This window comes from Capricornis sumatraensis, chromosome 7 (genome assembly GCF_032405125.1).
Source record: "Capricornis sumatraensis isolate serow.1 chromosome 7, serow.2, whole genome shotgun sequence".
In the NCBI taxonomy this organism is placed as follows: domain Eukaryota; kingdom Metazoa; phylum Chordata; class Mammalia; order Artiodactyla; family Bovidae; genus Capricornis; species Capricornis sumatraensis.
Genome location: NC_091075.1, coordinates 82,449,317 through 82,475,159, shown reverse-complemented (window position 1 = coordinate 82,475,159; position 25,843 = coordinate 82,449,317).

The window sequence follows — 25,843 nt, the reverse complement described above, 5'->3', positions numbered from 1 at the left end:
CACAGCCCTGTTTATAATAGCCAGGACATGGAAACAACCTAGATGTCCATCAGCAGATGAATGGATAAGAAAGCAGTGGTACATATACACAATGGAGTATTACTCAGCCATTTAAAAGAATACATTTGAATCAGTTCTGGTGAGATGGATGAAACTGGAGCCGATTATACAGAGTGAAGTAAGCCAGAAAGAAAAACATCAATACAGTATACTAACACATATATATGGAATTTAGAAAGATGGCAATGATGACCCTGTATGCAAGACAGCAAAAAAGACACAGATGTGTATAGCGGACTTTTGGACTCAGAGGGAGAGGAAGAAGGTGGATGATTTGGGAGAATGGCATTGAAACATGTATACTCTCATGTAAGAATCGAATCGCCAGTCTATGTCCAATGCATGATACAGCATGCTTGGGGCTGGCGCACAGGGATGACATAGAGAGATGTTATGGGGAGGGAGGTGGGAGGGGGTTCATGTTTGGGAACGCATGTACACCCGTGGTGGATTCATGTCAATGTATGGCAAAACCAATACAGTATTGTAAAGTAACATAAAGTAAAAATAAAAATAAAAAGTAATAAAAATTAATAAATAAATAAAAATATTTATTATAAACAAACAAACAGAAAGATCTATAGCTATGAAGAATAGAAAAGCAACAGGAAAAAGAAATGATTTAAGATAAACTATCAGGTCAAAGTCAACACAGAATAAGAAATTTTTATCAGATTTACTGAGGTATAAGTTTCATATGGGCTTTATATTTATTTGCTCTTTCTTTAGTAGTTTCTTGGGATGCAACCTTAGATAACTGATTTGAGACTTTTTTAAATACAAGCACTTAAAGTTATAAATTTCCCTTTAAGTACTGCTTTGACTGCATCCCACACATTTTGATATGTTTTCATTTTTGTTTTGGTTCATAGTGTTCTCTACTCTTATGATTAAGTTTTGTCTTGAGTTATTTATTTTATAAAGGTTTGAGGATTTTCTGGGAATCTTTGTGGTATTAATTTTTATTTTTAATTTTGTTTTGATCAGAGAATATAATTCATATGATTTAAATTCCCTTAAATTTACTGAGACATGTTTTACAATCCAGAATATGGTCTTTTCTTTGTGAATGCTGTGTGCACATTTGAAAAGATTTTGTTTTCTGCTGTTGCTGGATGGATTATCCTTTTCATTAGTATTATTATAAAAGTGTCAGGTGTACAGCATTTACAATTAAACATCTGTATATACACTAGAGTGATCACTGCCACAATTGCACTTTGTCTGATATTATAGTCACTCCAGATTTCCGTTTATTAGTTTTTGCATGGTACTAGTTTTCCATACTCTTAGTTTTAACTTTTTAAAAAATATCTTTATATATGAAAGAATGGGCTTCCCAGGTGGCTCAGTACTAAAGTAACTTCCTGCCAGTGCAGGAGACATAAGAGACTCAGGTTCGATCCTTGGGTCAGGAAGATCCCCTGGAGAAGGAAACGGCAAGCCACTCCAGTATTCTTGCCTGGAGAATCCCATGGACAGAGGAGCCTGGTGGGCTACAGTGCAAAGGGTTGCAAAGAGTCAGACACGACTGAAGCAACTTAGGATGCTTCACACATGCATGTGAAAGAATGTCTGGTAGGTGTCTTGCTTTTGAAATCCAATCTAACAATCTCTTATTTTTTCTTTTGTCTGCACCGCGCAGCATGCGGGATCTTAGTTTCCCAACCAGGGATTGAAACCACGCCCCTTCAGTGGAAGCTTGGAGTCTTAACCACTGGACTACCAGGGAAGTTCCTCTGATTTTTCATTAGTGTGTGCAAATCTTTTTGTTTTGTTTTTGTTTTTGTTTTTTTAATATCTTTCATGCAGATCTGCTGTTGATGGATCCCTTCAACTTTTATTTATGTGAAATAATTTTTCCATCTCTAATATTCTCTATTTTGTCTTCATTTTTAAAAGATAATTTTCCTGGGGATACAATTCTATGATAATAGTTTCCTTCAACATTTTCAGATGTTTCTCTCTTTTCTTTTGGCTTGCATATTTTATCATAAGAATTCTGCTGTTGTGTTTGTTTGTAATACTCTGTAATTTACCTTTTATTTATGATTGCTTTGAAGATTTTTTTTTAACCTTTGTTTTGTTAGCAGTTTGTAATTACTTTGGCATGGTTTTCTTTATTTATATTTTTTCTGCTTGGGTTCCACAGATTTTTTTTTTTTTTTTTTTTGCATATGGGCTTATCTTCACTACATTTGGATAAACTTATAGTTATTATTATTTCTTCACATATCTCTCTTTCTCTTTGAGACTCTAATTTTACATGTTAGAGTTTTTTGATATTGTTTCACAGGTGCTATATATTATTTTATGTTTTTGTTAATCTTTTCTGTACTTCATTTAGACATTTTCTATAACTGTGTTTTCTGATCAGTTCCTGATCTGTTCTTCCATAGCATCTAATCAGCTCTTAATCTAGTCAGTATATTCTTTGTTTCAGATGATTTAATTTTCATTTCTAGAAATTTCATTTCAGCCTCTCTCTCTTTTAAAAACCTTTCTTTTGTCTTCTCATCATATTTGTGTTTCTCACTTCTTCTTGAGCATATTAAACATTTTTGTAATAGTTGTTTTAAAGTCTTTGTTTTCTAATATCTATCCTTTCTGACTCTGCCTTTATTTATTGATTATTTCATGGTATGAGCCATGTATTTCTGTGTTTTTGCATACCTGATCACTTTTACTTGATGCCATGCATTGTGAAGTTTTATAATGTTGAATGTAGATTGTGCCATTTTCTTCTAATTTTGCTCACCATTGTTCTGGCATTCAGCGATAGTGACATTGAGGTGTCATTTACATGGATGTATATTTGTCACAAAATTCACCAAAATATGCATTTATGACTTGTGCATTTTAGTGTAAGTAAATTACACTCAAAAATATTTTTTAATATTACACATGCTCATTTAAAAATTTTGAAATAACCAGATATAGAGAGAGCAAAAACAAAGTTCTATTTCACTTCTCCTCAATTTATCTCTTAATTATTCCATCTTCCCCAGAACCTCACCACTCATATAACACATTAAATCATTATCTTCTTCAAAATCTTTATCCATGGATTTACAGATATAGCATCATGGTTAAGATCACAAATTCTAGAAACCAGATTGTCTCTGACAGAATCATGATTTTAAACTACTTACTAAGTTAGTTTTGCTTAGCCTTGAATAGCATATAAGTGGACTTAAAAAGTAGGCATCATTATGTATCTGATCTCCTTCCCTCATTATTGTATTTTTTAAGAATGTTTTTGATGTGGACCATTTTTAAAGTCTTTATTAAATTTGTTACAATGTTAAAAAAAAAACCTAATTATTCAAGAAATGAAGATCATGGCATCTGGTCCCATCACTTCATGGCAAATAGATGGGGGAACAATGGAAGCAATGACAGACTTTATTATCTTGGGCTCCAAGATCACTGAAGATGGTGAATGCAGCCATTACATTAAGACGCTTGCTCCTTGGAAGATATGACTAACCTTGGCAGCATATTAAAAAACAGAAATTTTACTTTGCTGACAAAGGTCTGTATATAGTTTTTCCAGTAGTCAAGTATGGATGTGAGAGTTGAACCATAAAGAAAACTGAGCTCTAAAGAACTAATATGTCTGAACTATGGTGCTGGAGAAGACTTTTGAGAGTCCCTTGGACTGCAAGGAGATCCAACCAGTCCATCCTAAAGGAGATCAGCCCTGGATGTTCATTGGAAGGACCAATGCTGAAGCTGAAGATTCAATACTTTGGCCATCTGATGTGAAGAACTGACTCATTTGAAAAGACCCTGATGCTGGGATAGATTGAAGGCAGGAGGAGAAGGGGATGACAGGATGAGATGATTGGATGGCATTACCAACTCAATGGATATGAGTTTGAGCAAGCTCCCAGGAGCTGATGATGGACAGGGAAGCCTGGAATGCTGCTGTCCATAGAGTCACAAACAGTCATACATGACTGAGCGACTGAACTGAACTGACCATTCCAACCAAACAACAGAATCTAAATAATAATCGTAAAATAAACATCAACATATTTTAAATAATGTAATTCACATCAAGTATATTCTCTTATGAGAATTAAACATGAAAATATAAGAAAGATAAAAGGAAAATCTACAAACACTTGGCCACTCTATTTCTAAATAACAGATACAATAGAGAGTTTCAAAAGGGAGAACTAATATAGAAATGAAGGAAAACACAAGAATAATATCTGAAATATATAGGATGTTTCTGAAGTAATACTGAAAAAAAAATATAGCACAAAATACTTAAATAAGGAAGAGAACAGGTCTCATAGACATAATCAAAATTTCTATCTCTAAGAATGAGAAAAGAAAAATGAAACCAAATCATGATAGTAGATAAGGACATAATTTTAAAAAAGTAAAAATAGTTACACAGAGAATATCAATGAATAAAAAACTGGCTCTTAAAAATATAATTCAATAAAATTGATAAAATTCTAGTAAAAGAGCTGAAAATAAAAAGGGAGAAGAGACAAATCACTGATATCAGAAATGAAAGACAGTGTATTACTAAAAATGCTACAGCCATTAAAGAACATAACATTTCAAAAATTTCCACTCAAATTTAATAACTTAAATACAATTCCCAAATGCCAGATTAAACAAAACACAACTAAGAAAAAATAGATTATCTCAATTCCAATTACCATTAAATAGCTTAATTTTATAACAAAATCTCAAACACATTATAATTCTCATAAACATTCAAAGATTTAACACAAATTTTATACTACATTTTAAAGTAAACTTCTTAAATATATGAAGTCAATAATAGAAAAATCACTCCATTAAAAAATAAAAAAATGTATTTTGCAAATAATCAAAGGGAAATATTAAAAAAAAATAATTCATTATTATAGAAATTCAAATTAAAACCACAATGAGATAACACTACAGTCTTATCAGATAGTTAAAGAATAAAGATACTATAAAATCTTGGTGAGGATGCAAAGAGACTAGATCATGCAAGCATTGCTGATGAGAATATCCAATATAACTACCAATCTAGAAAAATGGCATTTTTTTTAAAAAAACCTAAACATGAGACAAGTGCAAGACCCAGAAACTTCACTCAACATTATTTCATAAAAATGGAAACTTATGCTCATATAAAAACCTGTACAAATATTTTCATAACCCCAAACTGGAAAATGCAGATACTCTTAAATGGGTAAAGAGTTAAAGAATTGTGAAAGTGAAAGTTGTTCAGTCGAGTCTGACTCTTTGCAACCTCATGAACCGTACAGTCCACAGATTTCTCCATGCCAGAACACTGGAGGGTGTAGCCTTTCCCGTCTCCAGGGGATCTTCTCCACCCAAGGATGGAACCCAGGTCGACTATATTTCAGGTGATTTCTTTAAAAACCGAGTTATACTTATATACCATGAAATATTCAGTTGAGTACAGTCACTCAGTCGTGTCCGACTCTGTGACCCCATGAATCACAGCACGCCAGGCCTCCTTGTCCATCACCAACTCCCGGAGTTCACTCAGACTCACGTCCATCGAGTCAGTGATGCCATCCAGCCATCTCATCCTCTGTCGCCCACTTCTCCTCCTGTCCCCAATCCCTCCCAGTATCAGAGTCTTTTCCAATGAGTCAACTCTTCGCATGAGGTGGCCAAAGTACTGGAGTTTCAGCTTTAGCATCATGCCTTCCAAAGAAATCCCAGGGTTGATCTTTAAAATGGACTGGTTCGATCTCCTTGCAGTCCAAGGGACTCTCAAGAGTCTTCTGCAACACCACAGTTCAAAAGCATCAGTTCTTCAGTGCTCAGCCTTTTTCATGGTCCAACTCTCACATCCCTACATGACTACTGGAAAAACCATAGCCTTGACTAGCAGGACCTTAGTTGGCATAGTAATGTCTCTGCTTTTGAATATACCGTCTAGGTTCGTCCTAACTTTTCTTCCAAGGAGTAAGTGTCTTTTAATTTCATGGCTGCAGTCACCATCTGCAGTGATTTTGGACCCCCAAAAATAAAGTCTGACAAGGTTTCCACTGTTTACCCATTTATTTCCCATGAAGTGATGGGACCAGATGCCATGATCTTCGTTTTCTGAATGTTGAGCTTTAAGCCAACTTTTTCGCTCTTCTCTTTCACTTTCATCAAGAGGCTTTTTAGCTCCTCTTCACTTTCTGCCATAAGGGTGGTGTCATCTGCATATCTGAGGTTATTGATGTTTCTCCCAGCAGTCTTGATTCCAGCTTGTGTTTCTTCCAGTCCAGCATTTCTCATGATGTACTCTGCATATAAGTTAAATAAGCAGGGTGACAATATACAACCTTGACGTACTCCTTTTCCTATTTGGAACCAGTCTGTTGTTCCATGTCCAATTCTAACTGTTGCTTCCTGATCTGCATACAGATTTCTCAAGAGGCAGGTCAGGTGGTCTGGTATTCCCATCTCTCTCAGAAGTTTCCACAGTTTATTGTGATCCACACAGTCAAAGGCTTTGGCATAGTCAATAAAGCAGAAATAAATGTTTTTTTCTGGAAATCTCTTGCTTTTTTCATGATCCAGCGGATGTTGACAATTTGATCTGTTTCCTCTGCCTTTTCTAAAACCAGCTTGAACATCAAGAAGTTCATGGTTCATGTATTGCTGAAGTCTGGCTTGGAGAATTTTAAGCATTACTTTATTAGCATATGAGATGAGTGCAATTGTGCAGTAGTTTGAGCATTCTATGGCATTGCCTTTCTTTGGGATTGGAATGAAAACTGAGCTTTTCCAGTCCTGTGGCCACTGCTGAGTTTTCCAAATTTGCTGGCATATTGAGTGTAGCACTTTCACTGCATCATCTTTCAGGATTTTAAATAGCTCCACTGGAATGCCATCACCTGCACTAGCTTTGTTCTTAGTGATGCTTTCTCAGGCCCACTTGACTTCGCATTCCAGCATGGCTGGCTCTAGATGAATAATCAGACCGTCATGATTATCTGGGTCATGAAGGTCTTTTTTGTGCAGTTTTTCTGTGTATTCTTGCCACCTCTTCTTAATATCTTTTGCTTCTGTTAGGTCCATAATATTTCTGTCCTTTATTTAGCCCATCTTTGCATGAAATGTTCCCTTGGTATCTCTAATTTTATTGAAGAGATCTCTAGTCTTTCCCATTCTGTTGTTTTCCATGGAATATTGCTCAGTCATTAAAAGAACAAACTATCAATGTAAATGAAAACTTAAACCTCTAGGGATTTATCTGGGTTAAAAAAAAAAATCCCAAAATGTTACCTATTAATTAGTTTAATACTTTAAAGCATAATATTTTTGTAGAAAATAGTATATAAGAGTGGCCTGGGGTGGGGGAAAGGAGGAAGTTGTGTTTCTAATAGGGCAATGGATAGGTTCCTGCATTCTGATGCTGATAACATAATCTTGTCTCTGATGACGGATACAGGAAACTGCATATGTGATAAAACTATGGAAAACACACACACACACACACACACACACACACACACACACTCATGCATATAAGTAAAGCTTAAGGAAAAATTTTTGAAAACTCTCTGTGTCCATCTCAGGTAATCTATATTCTAAACCTGTTAAATACGTGATCTTAGTAAGGAGTCTTCTTTTAATAATAAGTGAGCAAAAGTGAAGTTTCAGAGAAGGCAATGGCACCCCACTCCAGTACTCTTGCCTGGAAAATCCCATGGACAGAGGAGCCTCATGGGCTGCAGTCCATAGCGTCACTAAGAGTCAGACACGACTGAGCGACTTCACTTTCACTTTTCACTTTCATGCATTGGAGAAGGAAATGCCAACCCACCCCTGTTCGTGCCTGGAGAAGCCCAAGAATGGGGGAACCTGGTGTGCTGCCGTCGTCTATGGGGTCACACAGAGTTGGACACAACTGAAGCGACTTAGTAGCAGCAGCAGTAAGTGAAGTTTATAGCTCATGATTTCCATTATATTTAATTTCAGGTACAGAATGCTATGTTCCCTGTGGTGCTTGTTTTATGCACAGCATATGAAGATATATCAATAGCTAAGTGAATATGTGAATACATTTCTGATGGCCTAAATGATAGCAAATAAAAAGCTAATGCATGCATGGTAATTTGGTATTTCATTGAGTATGATAAATATTAGAATTTTTAATATTACATATATGTGCATCTTTAATATTTCTTTCTTACTATTTTTGCATATTAAGGACATATTTTTTAAAATGCAATCAATTTTTCCAAGATTTTTTTATATTTTGAAATTGTTAGTTTTCATATCATTAACATTTGACACAATATGAATCATGATTTGCCTATCTTTATAAGCAAAGATTGAATGCAGAAGAAAATAAACCAGTGCTGTGCAAATAATTATGATATTTGTCTCTGGTTATATAGATAACAAAAAAATAATTTATCTTCATAATATCAAAACAGGAAAGATAAAAGATAAATAAACTGTAGACCTTAGAGTGATTAGTTATGCTACAATAATGCTTATTGTTAGAATAAAAGAGGAAAAATAATTTAACATGTTTGAAATGATTTATTTGTATTAAAAAGTAGGATCTTAACATATTACTTGATAACTTAATCATGAGCAATAAGGCATAGATTAAAGGATGTTTTAAGTTAATTAACTAATATTCAACCAACAATCTGCTTCTGCAAATAATAACTCAATCCAAATTAACAGTGAATCAAATTGAAAACTTGACAACTGGTTAAAATTTCACTTTCTAGTTTAGAAATTCCCAACGAGAAAAATTGGAAAGATCTATTTGAAAACAACTGTTGGGGTGAGCCCATTTGCCACTGTCGTGAATTACCAGCTTCACTGTCCTGAATTATTGGGGTTTCCATGATGGCTCAGGAAAAGCAAAGGAAAAAAGAAAAGATATAACCATCTGAATGCAGAGTTCCAAAGAATAGCAAGGAGAGCTAAGAAAGCCTTCCAGCAATCAATGCAAAGAAATAGAGGAAAGCAACAGAATGGGAACTAGAGATCTCTTCAACAAAATTAGAGATACCAAGGGAAAATTTCATGCAAACATGGGCTCATTAAAGGACAGAAATGATATGGACCTAACAGAAGCAGAGGATATTAAGAAGAGGAGACAAGAATACACAGAAGAACTGTACAAAAATGTTCTTCATGACCCAGATAATCACAAAGTTGTGATCATTCACCTAGAGCCAAATATCCTGAAACAGGAAGCCAAGTGGGCCATAGGAACCATCACAACGAACAAAGCTATTGGAGGTGATGGAATTCCAGTGGAGTTATTTCAAATCCTAAAAGTTGATGTTGGGAAAGGGCTGCACCCAATATGTCAGCAAATTTAGAAAACTCAGCAGGCCACAGGACTGGGAAAGGTCAGTTTACATTCCAATCCCAAAGAAAGGCAATGCCAAAGAATCTGCAAACTATGACACAATTGCACTCTTCTCAATGGTAGCAAAGCAATGCTCAAAATTCTCCAAGCCAGACTTCAGCAGTTCATGAACCATGAATTTCCAGATGTTCAAGCTGGTTTTAGAAAAGGCAGAGGAACCAGAGATCAAATTGCCAACATCTGCTGGGTCATCAAAAAAGCAAGAAATTTCCAGAAAAACATCTATTTCTGCTTTATTGACTATGCCAAAGCCTTTGACTGTGTAAATCACAATAAGGTGTGGAAAATTCTGACAGAGATGGGAATACCAGGACACCTGACCTGCCTCTTGAGAAACCTGTATGCAGGTCAGGAAGCAACAGTTAGAACTGGACACGGAACAACAGATTGATTCCAAAAAGGAAAAGGAGTATGTCAAGGCTGTATATTGACACCCTGCTTAGTTAACTTATATGCAGAGTACATCGTGAGACATGCTGGGTTGGAGGAAGCACAAGTTGGAATCAAGTTTGCCGCGATAAATATCAATAACCTCAGATATGCAGATGACACCACCCTTATGGCAGAAAGTGAAGAACTAAAGGGCCTCTTGATGAATGTGAAAGAAGAGCGTGAAAAAGTTGGCTTAAAGCTCAACATTCAGAAAACTAAGATCATGGCATCTGGTCCCATCATTTCATTGCAAATAGATGTGGAAACAGTGGAAACAGTGGCTGATTTTATTTTGGGGGGCTCTAAAATCACTGCAGATGGTGACTATATCCATGACACTAAAAGACGCTTACTCCTTAGAAGGAAAGTTATGACCAACCTAGAGAGCGTATTAAAAAGCAGAGACATTGCTTTGCAAAAAAAAGTCCATCTAGTTAAGGCTATGGTTTTTCCAGTAGTCATGTATGGATATGAGAGGTGGACTATAAAAGAAGCTGAGTGCCGAAGAATTGATGCTTTTGAACTATGGTGTTGGACAAGACTCTTGAGAGTCCCTTGGGCTGCAAGTAGATCCCAACAGTCCATCCTAAAGGAAATCAGTCCTGAATGTTCACTGAAAGGACTGATGCTGAGGCTAAAACTCCAATCCTTTGGTCACCTGATGCAAAGAGCTGACTCATTTGAAAAGACCCTGTTGCTGGGAGAGATTGAAGGAGAGAGGAGAACGGCACGACAGAGGATGAGATGATTGGATGACATCACTGACTCAAGGGGCATGTGTTTGAGTAAACTCTGGGAGTTGGTGATGGATAGGGATGCCTGGTTTGCTGCAGTCCATGGGGTCACAAAGCTTCAGACACGACTGAGCGACTGAACTGAACTGAATGGAAAGTAGGATGAAGAAGTTTTCCAGCTATTATCATTGAATAGTCTATGCATTCCTCAAATTCTGACAATAATTCTTTTTATAAGAAGAAGGGGATGATGGAGCATGAGATGTTTGGATGGCATCAATAACATGTGTTTGAGTAAAATTTGGGAATTTGTGATGGATAGGGAGGCCTGGCATGCTGCAGTCCATGGGGTCTCAAAGAGTCTGACATGACTGAGCATCTGAACTGACTGAACTGACTGCATATAAGTTAAATAAGCAGAGTGCAAATTTACAGCCTTGATGTACTCCTTTCCCAATTTGGAACCAGTCTGTTGTTCCATGTTTCGTTATAACTATTGCTTCTTGACCTGTATACAGATTTCTCAGGCTGCAGGTCAAGTGGTCTAGTATCCCCATATGTTTAAGAATTTTCTACAGTTTGTTTTGATCCATACAGTCAAAGTCTTTGGCTAGTAAATAAATCAAAATTAAATGATTTCCTGAACTCCCTTGCTTTTTTGATGATTCAGTGGTTGTTGGCAGTTTGATCTCTGCTTCCTCTTCCTTTTTAAATCCAGCTTTTATATTCGTATATTCAAGGTTCACATACTCTTGAAGCTTGGCTTGAAGAATTTAGAGCATTAATTTGCTAGCATGTGAGGTAAGTGCAATTGTGTGGTATTTTGAATATTCATTGGCATTGCCTTTCTTTGGGATTAGAATGAAAACTGACGTTTTCCAGTCCTGTGGCTGCTGCTGAGTTTTCCAGATTTGCTGGCATATTGAGTGCAGCACTTTCACACCATTATGTTTTAGGTTTTGAAATAGCTCCACTGGAATTCCATCACCTCCACTAGCTTTGTTCATAGTGATGGTTCCTATGGCCCACTTGGCTTCCCATTCCAGGATATCTGGCTCTAGGTGAGTGATCATACCATCGTGATTAACTGGGTCACGGAGATCTTTTTTTGTATAGTTCTTCTGTGTATTTTGTTTTCTTGCCACCTCACCTTAATATCTTCTGCTTCTGTTAGGTCCATACCATTTTTGTCCTTTATTGTGCTCATCTTTGCATTACTTTGGGTACTACAAAATTAATATCCCTAATTTTCTTGAAGAGATCTCCAGTCCTTCCTATTTTATTGTTTTCCTCTATTTCTTTGCATTGATCACTGAGGAAGTCTTTCTTATCTCTCCTTGCTATTCTTTGGAACTCTGCATTCAAATGGGTATATCTTTCCTTTTCTCCTTTATTAGTGTAAATAATTCTTGACGACCAACTTTGTCAATAAACCTAAAAAGTGATGAATACTTCTGCTAAATATTTATTTTAGTCAATTGATGAATTGGTAAGTGAGTTCAGTTCAGTTCAGTTGCTCAGTCATGTCTGACTCTTTTTTGACCCCATCGAATGCAGCATGCCAGGCTTCCCTGTTCATTACCAACTTCTGAAGCTTGCTCAAACTCATGTCCATTGAGTCTATGATGCCATCCAACTATCTCATCCTCTGTAGTCCCTTTCTCTTCCTTCCTTCAGTCTTTTCTAGCATCAGGGTCTTTTCCAATGAGTCAGTTATTCACATCAGGTGGCCAAAATATTTCTAACTTCAGCCTCAGCCTCAGTCCTTCCAATGAATATTCAGGACTGATTTTCTTTAGGATTGACTGGTTGCATCTCCTTTCATCCAAGTGATTCTCAATAGTCTTCTCCAACACCTCAGTTCAAAACCATCAATTCTTTCACTTTCAGCTATCTTTATGGTCCAACTCTCATATCCACACATGACTACTGGAAAAACCATAGCTTTCAGTAGATGGGTCTTTGACAGCAAACTAATGTCTCTGCTTTTTAACTTGCTGTCTAGGTTGGTCATAGCTTTTCTTCCAAGGGGTAAGCGTCCTTTAATTTCATGTCTGCAGTTCCCATCTACAGTGATTTTGGAGCCCAAGAAAATGAAGTCTCTCACTATTTCCACTGTTTCCCCATCTGTTTGCCTTGAAGTGATGGGGCTGGATACCATGATCTTTGTTTTCTGAATGTTGAGTTTCAAGCCAGCTTTTTCTCTTTCCTCTTTCACTTTCATAAAGAAGCTCTTGAATTCTTCCTTGCTTTCTGCCATTAAATTAACATAATCCCAAATTTTCATGGAGTTTTTAGTACTTCCAATACCATCCTAATTTCTGAAAGTTACTATACTGTAACCAATACTAGTTGTAATGGAGCAATTTAACTATTTTTAAAAAATATTTTTGTCAACCACTGATATGCTTTGCTGCTAAATAATAGTAAGATATATTAATTATTTATTTGATGTGCTTATTTAAAATATATGTTTCTTATAAACCAATTCATAAAGAAATACATATATAAATATGTAATCAGGAAGGGTTAATTTTGACTCCATACTGGATCTGTTTCTGTGACTTGTTTTGCCACTTTTGTTATTATAGGCATATATAATGACCTACTTCAGGGAGCCTTGCCTGTCCCCCTCTGTTTAACCCTTAAAATGCTTTGTTTTGCTCACAGGGAGATAACCTGACCCTACTTACCCCTGAAGGACTGCTACATTCTTAAGTTCTTTGTGTGGAAAAAGGTATCCTTTAGGTGTGGCTCAGAAATTCACATATTGCTGGCTGTAATCACAAATAGGTATGGTTTCCGTGTTTATTCATATGACAACGAGATATTCCATTTCATACCACTGAGGAAATAAATGAGAGGTAGTACCTGAGGCTTGCCATTTTAGGAGATATTTGCAAGAATTAAATGATTTCTTACTTTGTTTCCTCACCTCCCTTCATCTCTGATCCATGAAAGAAATTGAGATCCAGACTTGGACAAGATGGTTATTTTGGGATTTATACCAGTGAAGTCTGCCATCTTTTTGGTCAGCTGGCTCTCTGAATAAAGTTGTATTCTTTGCCTCAATACTTTGTCTCTTGGATTTATTCATCTATTGTGCAGAAAGCAGAATGAACTTGGAGTTCATAACAAAAACATGTCATACACTTCTTTGTATTTTTATTTTAATCATATATATGATTTAGATTTTCATATATATTGTAATAAATATATGATTTAAATCATTTTAATAAAACTCCATAAAGTTAACTATGCAAATATAACAAACATTAGGAAATATATTAAAATTACCAAATTTTGTTTGTTGGACATTGAGTGCAAATGCTAATCGAGAACGGGAAAATCGCTGAAATAAAAAATGTTTAACAGTGGAGATGAACAGAATAACAGATATCAAAGACACTAACCTAGTGATTTTAACTTGAGCAGATTTATTCAAATATGAAAAATTCAATGCACACAAAAGGAAGTCCCAGGGCACTGGACAGAATTTGTATTTAACAGTTATATTCAGTTCAGTTCAGTTCAGTCACTCAGTTGTGTCCGACTCTTTGTGACCCCATGAATTACAGCACACCAGGCCTCCCTGTCCATCATTGTCTCCCAGAGTCCACCCAAACTCATCTCCATTGAGTCAGTGATGCCATCCAGCCATCTCATCCTCTGTCATCCCCTTCTCCTCCTGCCCCCAATCACTCCCAGCATCAGAGTCTTTTCCAATGAGTCAGCTCTTCGCATGAGGTAGCCAAAGTACTGGAGTTTCAGCTTTAGCATCATTCCTTCCAAAGAATTCCCAGGGCTGATCTTCAGAATGGACTGGTTAAATCTCCTTGCAGTCCAAGGGGCTCTCAAGAGTCTTCTCCAACACCACAGTTCAAAAGCATCAATTTTTTGGCACTCAGCTTTCTTCACAGTCCAACTCTCACATCCATACATGACCACGGGAAAAACCATAGCCTTGACTAGACAGGCCTTTGTTGGCAAAGTAATGTTTCTGCTTTTGAATATGCTATCTAGGTTGGTCATAACTTTCCTTCCAAGGAGTAAGTGTCTTTTAATTTCATGGCTGCAATCACCATCTGCAGTGATTTTAGAGCCTGAAATAATAAAGTCTGACACTGTTTCCACTGCTTCCCCATCTATTTCCCATGAAGTGATGGGAACAGATGCCATGATCTTCGTTTTCTGAATGTTATATAGAAAAACAGAAAAATAGAAGGAAACAAGACTGAAAAATTAGAGAAAATTGCATAAAGTCTGTCAGTCCACAAAGAGTTTGTACATTTTCTGAATATTGCTTAGGAGTAACCAAATAATCTTAATTCACAAGGGAAACTTTTATGCTTAAATTAATATTTTAAATAAATTCAAAGAACTGCCAGTTGCTGTCTTCAATGGAGATTGTAAAAAAAATTAAAATTCTGTTTTAATCACTGACATCTCACTGTTTAAAACTAGCATTGCATTAAAATCTCTCTTTTATTTGGCAAAAATCCTTGAATTTAACTTTCTTTGTTTCTTTCAATTCCCAGCAATTATTTTCTAAAATAACTTTAGCCAACTAAATTCATCTGAATAATTCAGGATAAGATAAAGTTAGCACACTGCAGAGCAGATGACAACAACAAGATGTAACCTTTATTTAACCAAGCAAATTTGAGAATACTTATTCTTGGTTTCGTAGGGCATGAATCTTAATGGTACAGTAAGTAGCATTAAAAGAATATTGAATCTCCATGAGCGAATTGAGAATAGTATGAACCAACCATTCAGATATCCTGATGTGTGTAAGCTGCTCTTTTAAGTGTTGCTGATATAGTGGTAAACAAGCAAACAAAAAAGGCCCAGTCCCTGCTTTATGCTGCATATATTATACAGGAATGACAGAAAGGGAACAAATAAGTATTTACATAGGTAATGTGGTTTCAAGATGGGATAAATGCTTATAGGGATAATAAAAAAAATTAAGCATTTCACAATAAACTGAGGCTCCTATTTTAAACACAGTGGCTTAACATATATTCTTGAGAAAAGTGAGACTTAAGAAGGAAATTAATTTAAATGAAGAAAGAACACATGCTATGAGGACATAGCAAGGGGAATAGTGCTCCAGACAGAAGGCAAATCAAGTATGCATTCATGAAACACAAACTCCTAAGCATCTTCAAAAAAGCAACAAATAAGTGATACCAGGCAAGACTTTGACTTTTCTTCAAAAACAAATATAGTAGGTATGGCATGAGATACCTCCTCCTAAAGCATCGACCAGGAGCAGGACTTTTTCACTGCACCTAAACATTCATTGCTGGAGGAGGGCATGGCAACCCACTTCAGCATTCTTGCCTGGAAAATCCTTATGAATAGAGAAGTCTGGCAGGCTACAGTCCGGCATCACAGATTCAGACACAACTGAGGGACTAAACACAGCACAAACATTCATCATGCTGGAAACTTGTCCCATTTTCCTGAAAATTTTACCTCTGCCTTGAAAGTTATTTGAGATGCAAAATCAATATATATAGACAGTAGCCCTAAGGATCATTAGGAAAAATATGGATTTTCCAGAAGACAGACTAAATCATTAGTGAATTCTATTTTGGAAGTGTGGTCATCTGAATCAAAGATAATTATGTGTCACATCTGACTCACTGTAAACTAAATTCAGGCAAATGACATTTGGGTTCTACTTATGTGGATTGCCTTTATTATCCTGATAGTTTTCTAAAGAATGACACTGAGTCAGAATCATATGATTTGAAACATCAGATATTTGTTAATATCTAAATTATAACAAAATCTGCCCATTTTTATCAAGATAATTGTTGTCATCTAATACAGTATATTTTATGATGCTTGCTGACATGATTTTCCAATTCTCATAACATTTTACTTCCATGTAATTTAGAGGCAAGAATATTGTACTGAGAGATAAGTGACATGAATTCAAGATCAGGTCTCCTATTTCTAGCCATGCTAGAAATATTCTTTAAGACATTATTTCTTCATTTATATTAAAAATGAATAAAATTGTCTGCCTACTTACAGAATTATTTTGAAGAACAGAAGGAATAACATATGAAAGTGTTGTTTAAAAATTGTAAAACACCATTCAAATAAAAGATATTATTTTACTAACAAATAGATGATTTAACACTGCAATTTCAGTGTAATAATAGAAAACCACTCTATTTAAGAAATACACCAATATTTCTGGTCGTTCCACAGGTACAGAATTATTAAATTATCATCATTATAGAGAAATAAAATAATGTATTTTTATAATAATGTTATATTTTCCATTTAAATCTGTATGTTTTTAGTTTCTGTGGATAGATTATCGTCATTATTATGCCCAGTATCTCATAGCTTTGTGAAAAAAACAAAAAACAACGAATGTAATTCCATATCATGAAGTTATATATTTATGTTTAACAGACATTTTGTGTTTAAAAAGAAAATGTTGAAGAGAAAGATTTTCCTTTTCTGCTTGAGAAACCTAATGTGCTAAAAGCAATATAGAGCAAATTAATTAAAATACCTAAACAGATATATTTGTCAGTTTCTACAGGTCAAGCAAGGAAAGAGACATCAATCAGCATAGTAGTTACTACCCAGAGAAGTAGTTACTACCCAGAGAAGTTGTACTAGTTACTAAAATATCATTAAACTCATAAAAATATTTATATGTAAACTTCTAATTAGCAAAAAAAAAATGCATGTACAATTACTAAATTTTCCACATTTTAATAGAGGCAATCATAATTATAAATAACATGATGAATTTAATGGAAAAACTGAGCTAAAATTTCTGTGATATAGCAGCTATATAAAACATGCTGGAATTAGAGACACATTATTTAATGTTACTGTATTAAGAATAAGATAACATCTTTGATACACACACAATATATATATTTACATTTACAATTGATATCTTCCCAGAAGTATAAAATGAAAGGAAAAGGTGTTTATACTAAAAGAAAAAGACTTCTGGCATGCAGTTTAAGGCACCAGGAAGCCAGAAAGAATGAAATTTCAACAACTATAATTCTCACCTGGTTTCTTCCTTGTCAGTCAGTCAGTCAGTTCAGTCCCTCAGTCTCCCAGTGGTGTCTGACTCTGCGACACAATGAATCACAGCACGCCAGGCCTCCCTGTCCATCACCAACTCCCGGAGTTCACTCAAACTCATGGCCATCGAGTCTGTGATGACATCCAGCCATCTCATCCTCTGTCCTCCCCTTCTCCTCCTGCCCCCAATCCGTCCCAGCATCAAAGTCTTTTCCAATGAATCAACTCTTCCCATGAGGTGACCAAAGTTTTGAAGATTCAGCCTCAGCATCACTCTTTCCAATGAACACCCAGGACTGATCTCCTTTAGGATGGACTGGTAGAATCTCCTTGCAGTCCAAAGGACTCTCAGGAGTCTTCTCCAACATCACAGTTCAAAAGCATCAATTCTTCAGTGCTCAGCTTTCTTCACAGTCCAATTCTCACATGATCACTGGAAAACCCATAGCCTTGGCTAGACAGACCTTTGTTAGCAAAGTAATATCTCTGCATTTCAATATGCTATCTAGGTTGGTAATAACTTTCCTTCCAAGGAGTAAGCATCTTCTAATTTCATGGCTGCAGTCACCATCTGCTGTGATTTTGGAGCCCAGAAAAATAAAGTCTGACACTGTTTCCACTGTTTCCCCATCTATTTCCCATGAAGTGATGGGACCAGATGCCATGATCTTCATTTTCCAAATGTTGAACTTTAAGCCAACTTTCTTACTCTCCTCTGTCACTTTCAAAAAGAGGCTCTTTAGTTCTTCCTCATTTCTGCAAAGAGGGTGGTGTCATTTGGAAATCTGAGGCTATTTTTATTTCTCCCAGCTATCTTGATGCCATCTTGTGCTTCATCCAGTCCAGCGTTTCTCATGAAGTACTCTGCATAAAAGTTAAATAAGCAGGGTGACAATATACAGCCTCGACATACACTTTTTCCTATTTGAAACCAGTTCATTGCTCCATGTCCAGTTCTAACTGTTGCTTCCTGAACTGCATACAGATTTATCAAGAGAGAGGTCAGGTGGTCTGGTATTCCCATCTCTTTTAGAATTTTCCACGGTTTGTTGTGACCCACACAATCAAAGGCTTTGGCATAGTCTATAAAGCAAATAGATGATTTTCTGGAACTCTCTTGCTTTTTCCATGATCCAGCAGATATTGGCAATTTGATCTCTGGTTCCTCTGCCTTTTCTAAAACCAGCTTGAACATCTAGAAGTTCATGGTTCACATATTACTGAAGCCTGACTAGGAGGATTTTGAGCATTACTTTACTAGCATGTGAGATGATTCCAGTTGTGTGGTATTTTGAGCATTCTTTGGCATTGCCTTTCTTTGGGATTTCTTTAAGGACTTCCCTTGTGTCTCAGATGGTAAAGCATCTGTTTACAATGTGGGAGACCTGGGTTTGATCCCTGGGTTGGAAAGATTCCTTGCAGAAGGAAATGGTAACCCACTTCGGTACTCTCTCCTGGAAAATTCCATGGATGGAGGAGCCCGATGCAGGCTACTGTCCATGGGGTCACAAAGAGTTGGACACGACTGAATGACTTCATTTTCTTTGGGATTTGAATGAAAACTGACCTTTTCCAGTCATGTGGCCACTGCTGAGTTTTGCAAATTTGCTGGCATATTGAGTGCAGCACTTCCACAGCATCATCTTTCAGGATTTGAAATAGCTCAACTGGAATTCCATCACCTCCACTAGGTTTGTCCGTAGTGATGCTCTCTAAGGCCCACTCGACTTCCCATTCCAGGATGTCTGTCTCTAGGTGAATGATCAGTAAATCTTTAATCCATTTTTCTGTTGATGGGCTGGGCTGTATTCCTTCCTGTTGTTCAATCTGAGACCAAACTATTGTGGAAGCAATGAAATTGCCTTCAAATAGGGAAATGAGTATGTCAAGGCTCTATATTGTCACCCTGTTTATTTAACTTATATGCAGAGCACATCATGCAAAATGCTAGTCTGTATGAAACAGGAGCTAGAATCAAGACTGCTGGGAGAAATATCAATAACCTCAGATATGCAGATGACACTACACTTATGGCAGAAAGCTAAGAACTCAAGAGCCACTTAATGAAAATGAAAGAGGAGAGAGAAGAAATTTGGCTTAAAAGTCAACATTCAAAAAATTAACATGATGGCCTCTGGTCCCAGAACTTGATCTGAAATAGATGGGGAAACAATGAGAGACTTCGTTTTCTTGGGCTCCAAAATCACTGCAGACGCTGACTGCAACAATGACATTAGAAGACTCTTACTCCTTTGAAGAAAAGCTATGGCCAAACTAGACAGCATATTCGTCTAGTCAAAGCTATGGTTTTTCTAGTAGTTGTGTATGGATGTAAGAGTTGGACCACAAAGGAAGCTGAGTGGGGAAGAACTGATGCTTTCTCCAACTGGTGTTGGAGAAAACTCGAGAGTCCCTTGGACTGCAAGGAGATCCAACCAGTCCATCCTAAAAGGAGTCAGTCTTGAATATTCATTGGAAGGACTGACGTTGAAGAGTGAAGGCTGCAGGAGACGGGGACAACAGAGGATGAGATTGCTGGATGACATCACCGACTCGGTGGATGTGAGTTTGAGCAAGCTCCAGGAGTTGGTGATGGACAACAAAGCCTGGCATTCTCCAGTCCTTGGGGTCACAAAGAATGGGACATGACTGAGCAAGTGAACTGGACTGAACTGAGGTTTGTTAATTTTTAAGGAAGCAAAATATATTGATTACAACTTGAATGAAAATGATTTATGCTAATATATACAATGATTATCTAATGTGACAGCAGATCAAGCATTAGTCATCACTGTTTCCTTGGAAGTATCAGAGGATTTGAAATTGTAATTGATCATTCTTCTTTATTTGCTTGCTCTATTTTTTACTTATAGAAATCCAAGATTATTTAGATTTATTTCAAGGTTTTCTTCTTATATTATTTTATTGGACTTTGGAAAACTTTCTAACTTTATTGACTTAGTGTCCACAGTTCAGTTCAGTTCAGTCTCTCAGTCGTGTCCGACTCTTTGCGACCCCATGAATTGCAGCACGCCAGGCCTCCCTGTCCATCTCCATCTCCCAGAGTTCATTCAGACTTGCGTCCATCAAGTCCGTGATGCCAACCAGCCATCTCATCCTCGGTTGTCCCCTTCTCCTTCTGCCCCCAATCCCTCCCAGCATCATAGTCTTTTCCAATGAGTCAACTCTTTGCATGAGGTGGCCAAAGGACTGGAGCTTCAGCTTTAGCATCATTCCTTCCAAAGAAATCCCAGGGTTGATCTCCTTCAGAATGGACTGGTTGGATCTCCTTGCAGTCCAAGGGACTCTCAAGAGTCTTCTCCAACACCACAGTTCAAAAGCATCAATTCTTTGGCGCTCAGTCTTCTTCACAGTCCAACTCTCACATCCATACATGACCACAGGAAAAACCATAGGCTTGACTATACGGACCTTAGTCAGCACAGTGATGTCTCTGCTTTTGAATATGCTATCTAGGTTGGTCATAACTTTTTTTCCAAGGAGTAAGCGTCTTTTAATTTCATGGCTGCAGTCACCATCTGCAGTGATTTTGGAGCCCCAAAAATAAAGTCTGACACTGTTTCCACTGTTTCCCCATCTATTTCCCATGAAGTAATGGGACCAGATGCCATGATCTTCGTTTTCTGAATATTGAGCTTTAAGCCAACTTTTTCGCTCTTCTCTTTCACTTTCATCAAGAGGCTTTTTAGCTCCTCTTCACTTTCTGTCATAAGGGTGATGTCACCTGCATATCTGAGGTTATTGATATTTCTCCTGGCAATCTTGATTCCAGCTTGTGCTTCTTCCAGTAAAGCATTTCTCATGATGTACTCTGAATATAAGTTAAATACGCAGGGTGACAATATATAGCTTTGACGTACTCCTTTTCCTATTTGGAAGCAGTCTGTTGTTCCATGTCCAGTTCTAACTGTTGCTTTCTGACCTTCATACAGATTTCTCAAGAGGCAGGTTAGGTGGTCTGGTATTCCAATCTCTTTTAGAATTTTCCACAGTTTATTGTGATCCACACAGTCAAAGGCTTTGTCATAGTCAACAAAGCAGAAGTAGATGTTTTTCTGGAACTCTCTTGCTTTCTCCATGATCCAGCAGATGTTGGCAATTTGATCTCTGGTTCCTCTGCCTTTTCTAAAACCAGCTTGAACATCAGGGAGTTCATGGTACACGTTTGCTGAAGCCTGGCTTGGAGAATTTTCAACATTACTTTACTAGCATGTGAGATGAGTGCAATTGTGCAATAGTTTAAGCATTCTTTTGCATTGCCTTTCTTTGGAATTGGAATGAAAACTGATCTTTTCCAGTCCTGTGGCCACTGCTGAGTTTTCTAAATTTGCTGGCATATTGAGTTCAGCACTTTGACAGCATCATCTTTCAAGATTTGAAACAGCTCCAATGGAATGCCATCACCTCCACTAGCTTTGTTCTTAGTGATGCTTTCTAAAGGCCCACTTGACTTCATATTCCAAGATGTCTGGCTCTAGATTAGTGATCATATCATCATGATTACTTCTGTGTATTCTTGCCACCTCTTCTGAATATCTTCTTCTTCTGTTAGGTCCAAACAATTTCTCTCCTTTATCGAGCCCATGTATGCATAAAATGTTCCCTTGATATCTCTAATTTTCTTGAAGAGGTCTCTAGTAACATTATGTCCTCATAATTTGTACTGATTTTATTGTTAATACATGTGGTTTTCCTTTCCTTATCGTTTGTATAAATAAAGAAGATAATATGTATCTTAACCATATTGGAAACATCAAAGATTGTTCACTTTTTCTGTTAACAAAAAAGATACATAGATAGATAGAGAGAGTGCCTGATAAACTATGGACTGAGGTTCGTGACATCGTACAGGAGACAGGGATCAAGACCATCTCCATTGAAAAGAAATGCAAAAAAAAAGGAAAATGGATAGATGGGGAGGCCTTACAAATAACTGTGAAAGAAGAGAAATGAAAAGCAAAAGAGAAAAAGAAAGATATAAGCATCTGAATTCAGAGTTCCAAAGAATAGCAAGAAGAGATAAGAAAGCTTTCCTCAGAAATCAATGCAAAGAAATAGAGGAATACAACACAATGAGAAAGACTAGAGATCTCTTCAAGAAAATAAGAGATATCAAGGGAATATTTCATGCAAAGATGGGCTTGATAAAGGACAGAAATGGTATGGACCTAACAGAAGCAGAAGATACTAAGAAGAGGTGGCAAGAATACACAGAAAAACTGCACAAAAAAAGATCTTCATGACCAAGATAATCATGATGGTATGATCACTCACCTAGAGCCAGACATCCTGGAATGTGAAGTCAAGTGGGCCTTAGAAAGCATCACTACAAACAAAGCTAGTGCAGGTGATGGGATTCCAGTTGAGCTATTTCAAATCCAGAAAGATGACACTGTGAAAATGCTGCACTCAATAGGCCAGAAAATTTAGAAAACTCAGCAGTGGCCATCAGACTGGAAAAAGTCAGTTTTCATTCCAATTCCAAAGAAAGGCAATGCCAAAGAATGCTCAAACTATCACACAATTGCACTTATCTCACATGATAGTAAGGTAATGCCCCAAATTCTCCTAGCCAGGCTTCATTAATACCTGAACCATGAACTTTCAGATGTTCAAGCTGATTTTAGCAAAGGCCAAGGAACCAGAGATCAAATTGCCAACATCCACTGGATCATGGAAAAAGCAAGAGAGTTCCAGAAAAATATATATCTCTGCCTCATGGACTTTGCCAAAGCTTTGACTGTGTGGATTACAAGAAACTGTGTGGAAAATTCTAAAAGAGATGGGAATACCAGGCAACCTCACCAGATTCTTGAGTAACCTATATGCAAGTCAGGAACCAACAGTTAGAACTGGACATGGAACAACAGAATTGTTCCAAATTGGAAAAGAAGTTTGTTAAGGGTGTGTATTTTCACCCTGTTTATTTAACTTATATGTAGAGTACATCAGGAGAAACGCTGGGCTGGAAGAAGCACAAGCTGAAATCAAGATTACCAGGAGAAATATCAATAACTTCAGATATGAAGATGACACAACCCTTATGGCAGAAAGTGAAGAGGAGCTAAAAAGCCTCTTGATGAAAGTGAAAGAGGAGAGCGAAAAAGTTGGCTTAAAGCTCAACATTCAGAAAATGAAGATCATGTCATCTGGTCCCATCACCTCATGGGAAATAGATGGAGAAACAGTGGAAACAGTGTCAGACTTTATTTTTTGGAGCTCCAAAATCACTGCAGATGGTGATTTCAAGCATAAAATTAAAAGACTCTTACTCCTTGGAAGGAAAATTATGACCAACCTAGATATCATATAAAAAAGCAGAAACATTACTTTGCCAATGAAGGTCCATCTAATCAAGGCTATGGTTTTTCCAGTAGTCATGTATGGATGTGTGAGTTGGACTGTGGAGAAAGCTGAGGACCGAAGAATTGATGCTTTTTTTTTTTGTTTGTTTGTTTGTTTTAATTGGAGGCTAATTACTTTACAATATTGTATTGGTTTTGCCACACATCACAGGTGTACAGAATTGATACTTTTGAACTGTGGTGTTGGAGAAGACTCTTGAGACTGCAAGGAGATCCAACCAGTCCATTCTAAAGGAGATCAGTCCTGGGTCTCCTTTGGAAGGAATTGTGCTAAAGCTGAAACTCCAGTACTTTGGCCACCTCATGTGAAGAGTTGACTCATTGGAAAAGACTCTGGTGCTGGGAGGGATTATGGGCAGGAGTAAAAGGGGACAACAGAGGATGAGATGGCTGAATGGCATCATTGACTTGATGGATGTGAGTTTGAGTGAACTCCGGGAGTTGGTGATGGACAGGGAGTCCTGGAGTGCTGCAATTCATGGGGTTGCAAAGAGTCAGACACGACTGAATGACTGAACTGACTGTGTTAAAACATGTTGTGTATATATTTTGTAGCAGGGTCTGCAAGCTATGGATCAGAAACTAAAACTAGTTGGCTACCAATTATGTGTGCCAAACATACTAAATTATAAAAAGGCTTAAATGACTGAAAAATAATAATAAATTAAGAATGATATATTATGGAAATCAGAATTATAAGAAATTGAAATTCTAGTTTCCAGAATAATTTGTTGAAACACAGCTATCTTCAGTCATTTCCTATTTAATATGACTGTCTGAGTTCCACATTGGTAGACCTCAGTACCTCTGATGGAAACAAAGTTCAATGACAAAATTATAACTCAACAGACCATCTACTTTCTTCATATTACCAGAGCATACTCATCATGTCAAAATAAGAAAAGAAAAGAAAAAAAAAAAGCAGACTTCGAATATCACACTTTTAAACAGGGAACTGCAGATTATTTTGTCATAAAATTAGATGGTAAAGTTTTCTGCTTATTGTATAATGAAACTGGGCACTATACTAGTCCTCACATTATTCCCAGATCACTGAAAAACAATATTGTGAACATATTTAAAAATATTCAATGAAATATTTCATATTTGAATTTAGTCACAGAACATTTAAAAAATGAAAATGAAGCCTAAAACAAAGCAATTTTAGACCAGGTAAATTTTTTTTTTTTAGACCAAGGAATATGCTTGCTGATTTTAGTTCTTTAAATGGTATTTGATTGCAAAAGCCAGAGAAATGTGGAACCAATACATTTGAGAATATTTTCAAAGATATTGAGAAAAGTATGATGCAAGATAACTTCAAATGAAGTCTTCTACATTGTATCACAGCTGATTGTGGGGGAAATATGTATATTAAAAAGTATATTTGAAAAAATACTCAAACTTTTAAAGAAAGTAAAGTTTATGTGGGCATGCATGCTCAGTCACTCAGTTGTGTTTGACTCTTTGATAAGGCATAGATTGAAGCCTACCAGGCTTCTCTCTCCATGTCATTTTCTAGGCAGAATATTGGAGTGGGTTTCCATTTCCCACTCCAGGGATCAGACCTGTATCTGCTTATAGTCATTCCTTCATTATTATGGAGTAGATATTGTGTGAAAAATATTTTAATCTATCATGTGGCATTGACTGTCACTGAAAAAATTCAATCATTTTCATAGACTCACACCTCATTAATTCAATGGTTATTTTGCAAAAACCAAAGATAGATAACCTGACTTGTGTTAAGAATGTTTTTGCTTTTTCTT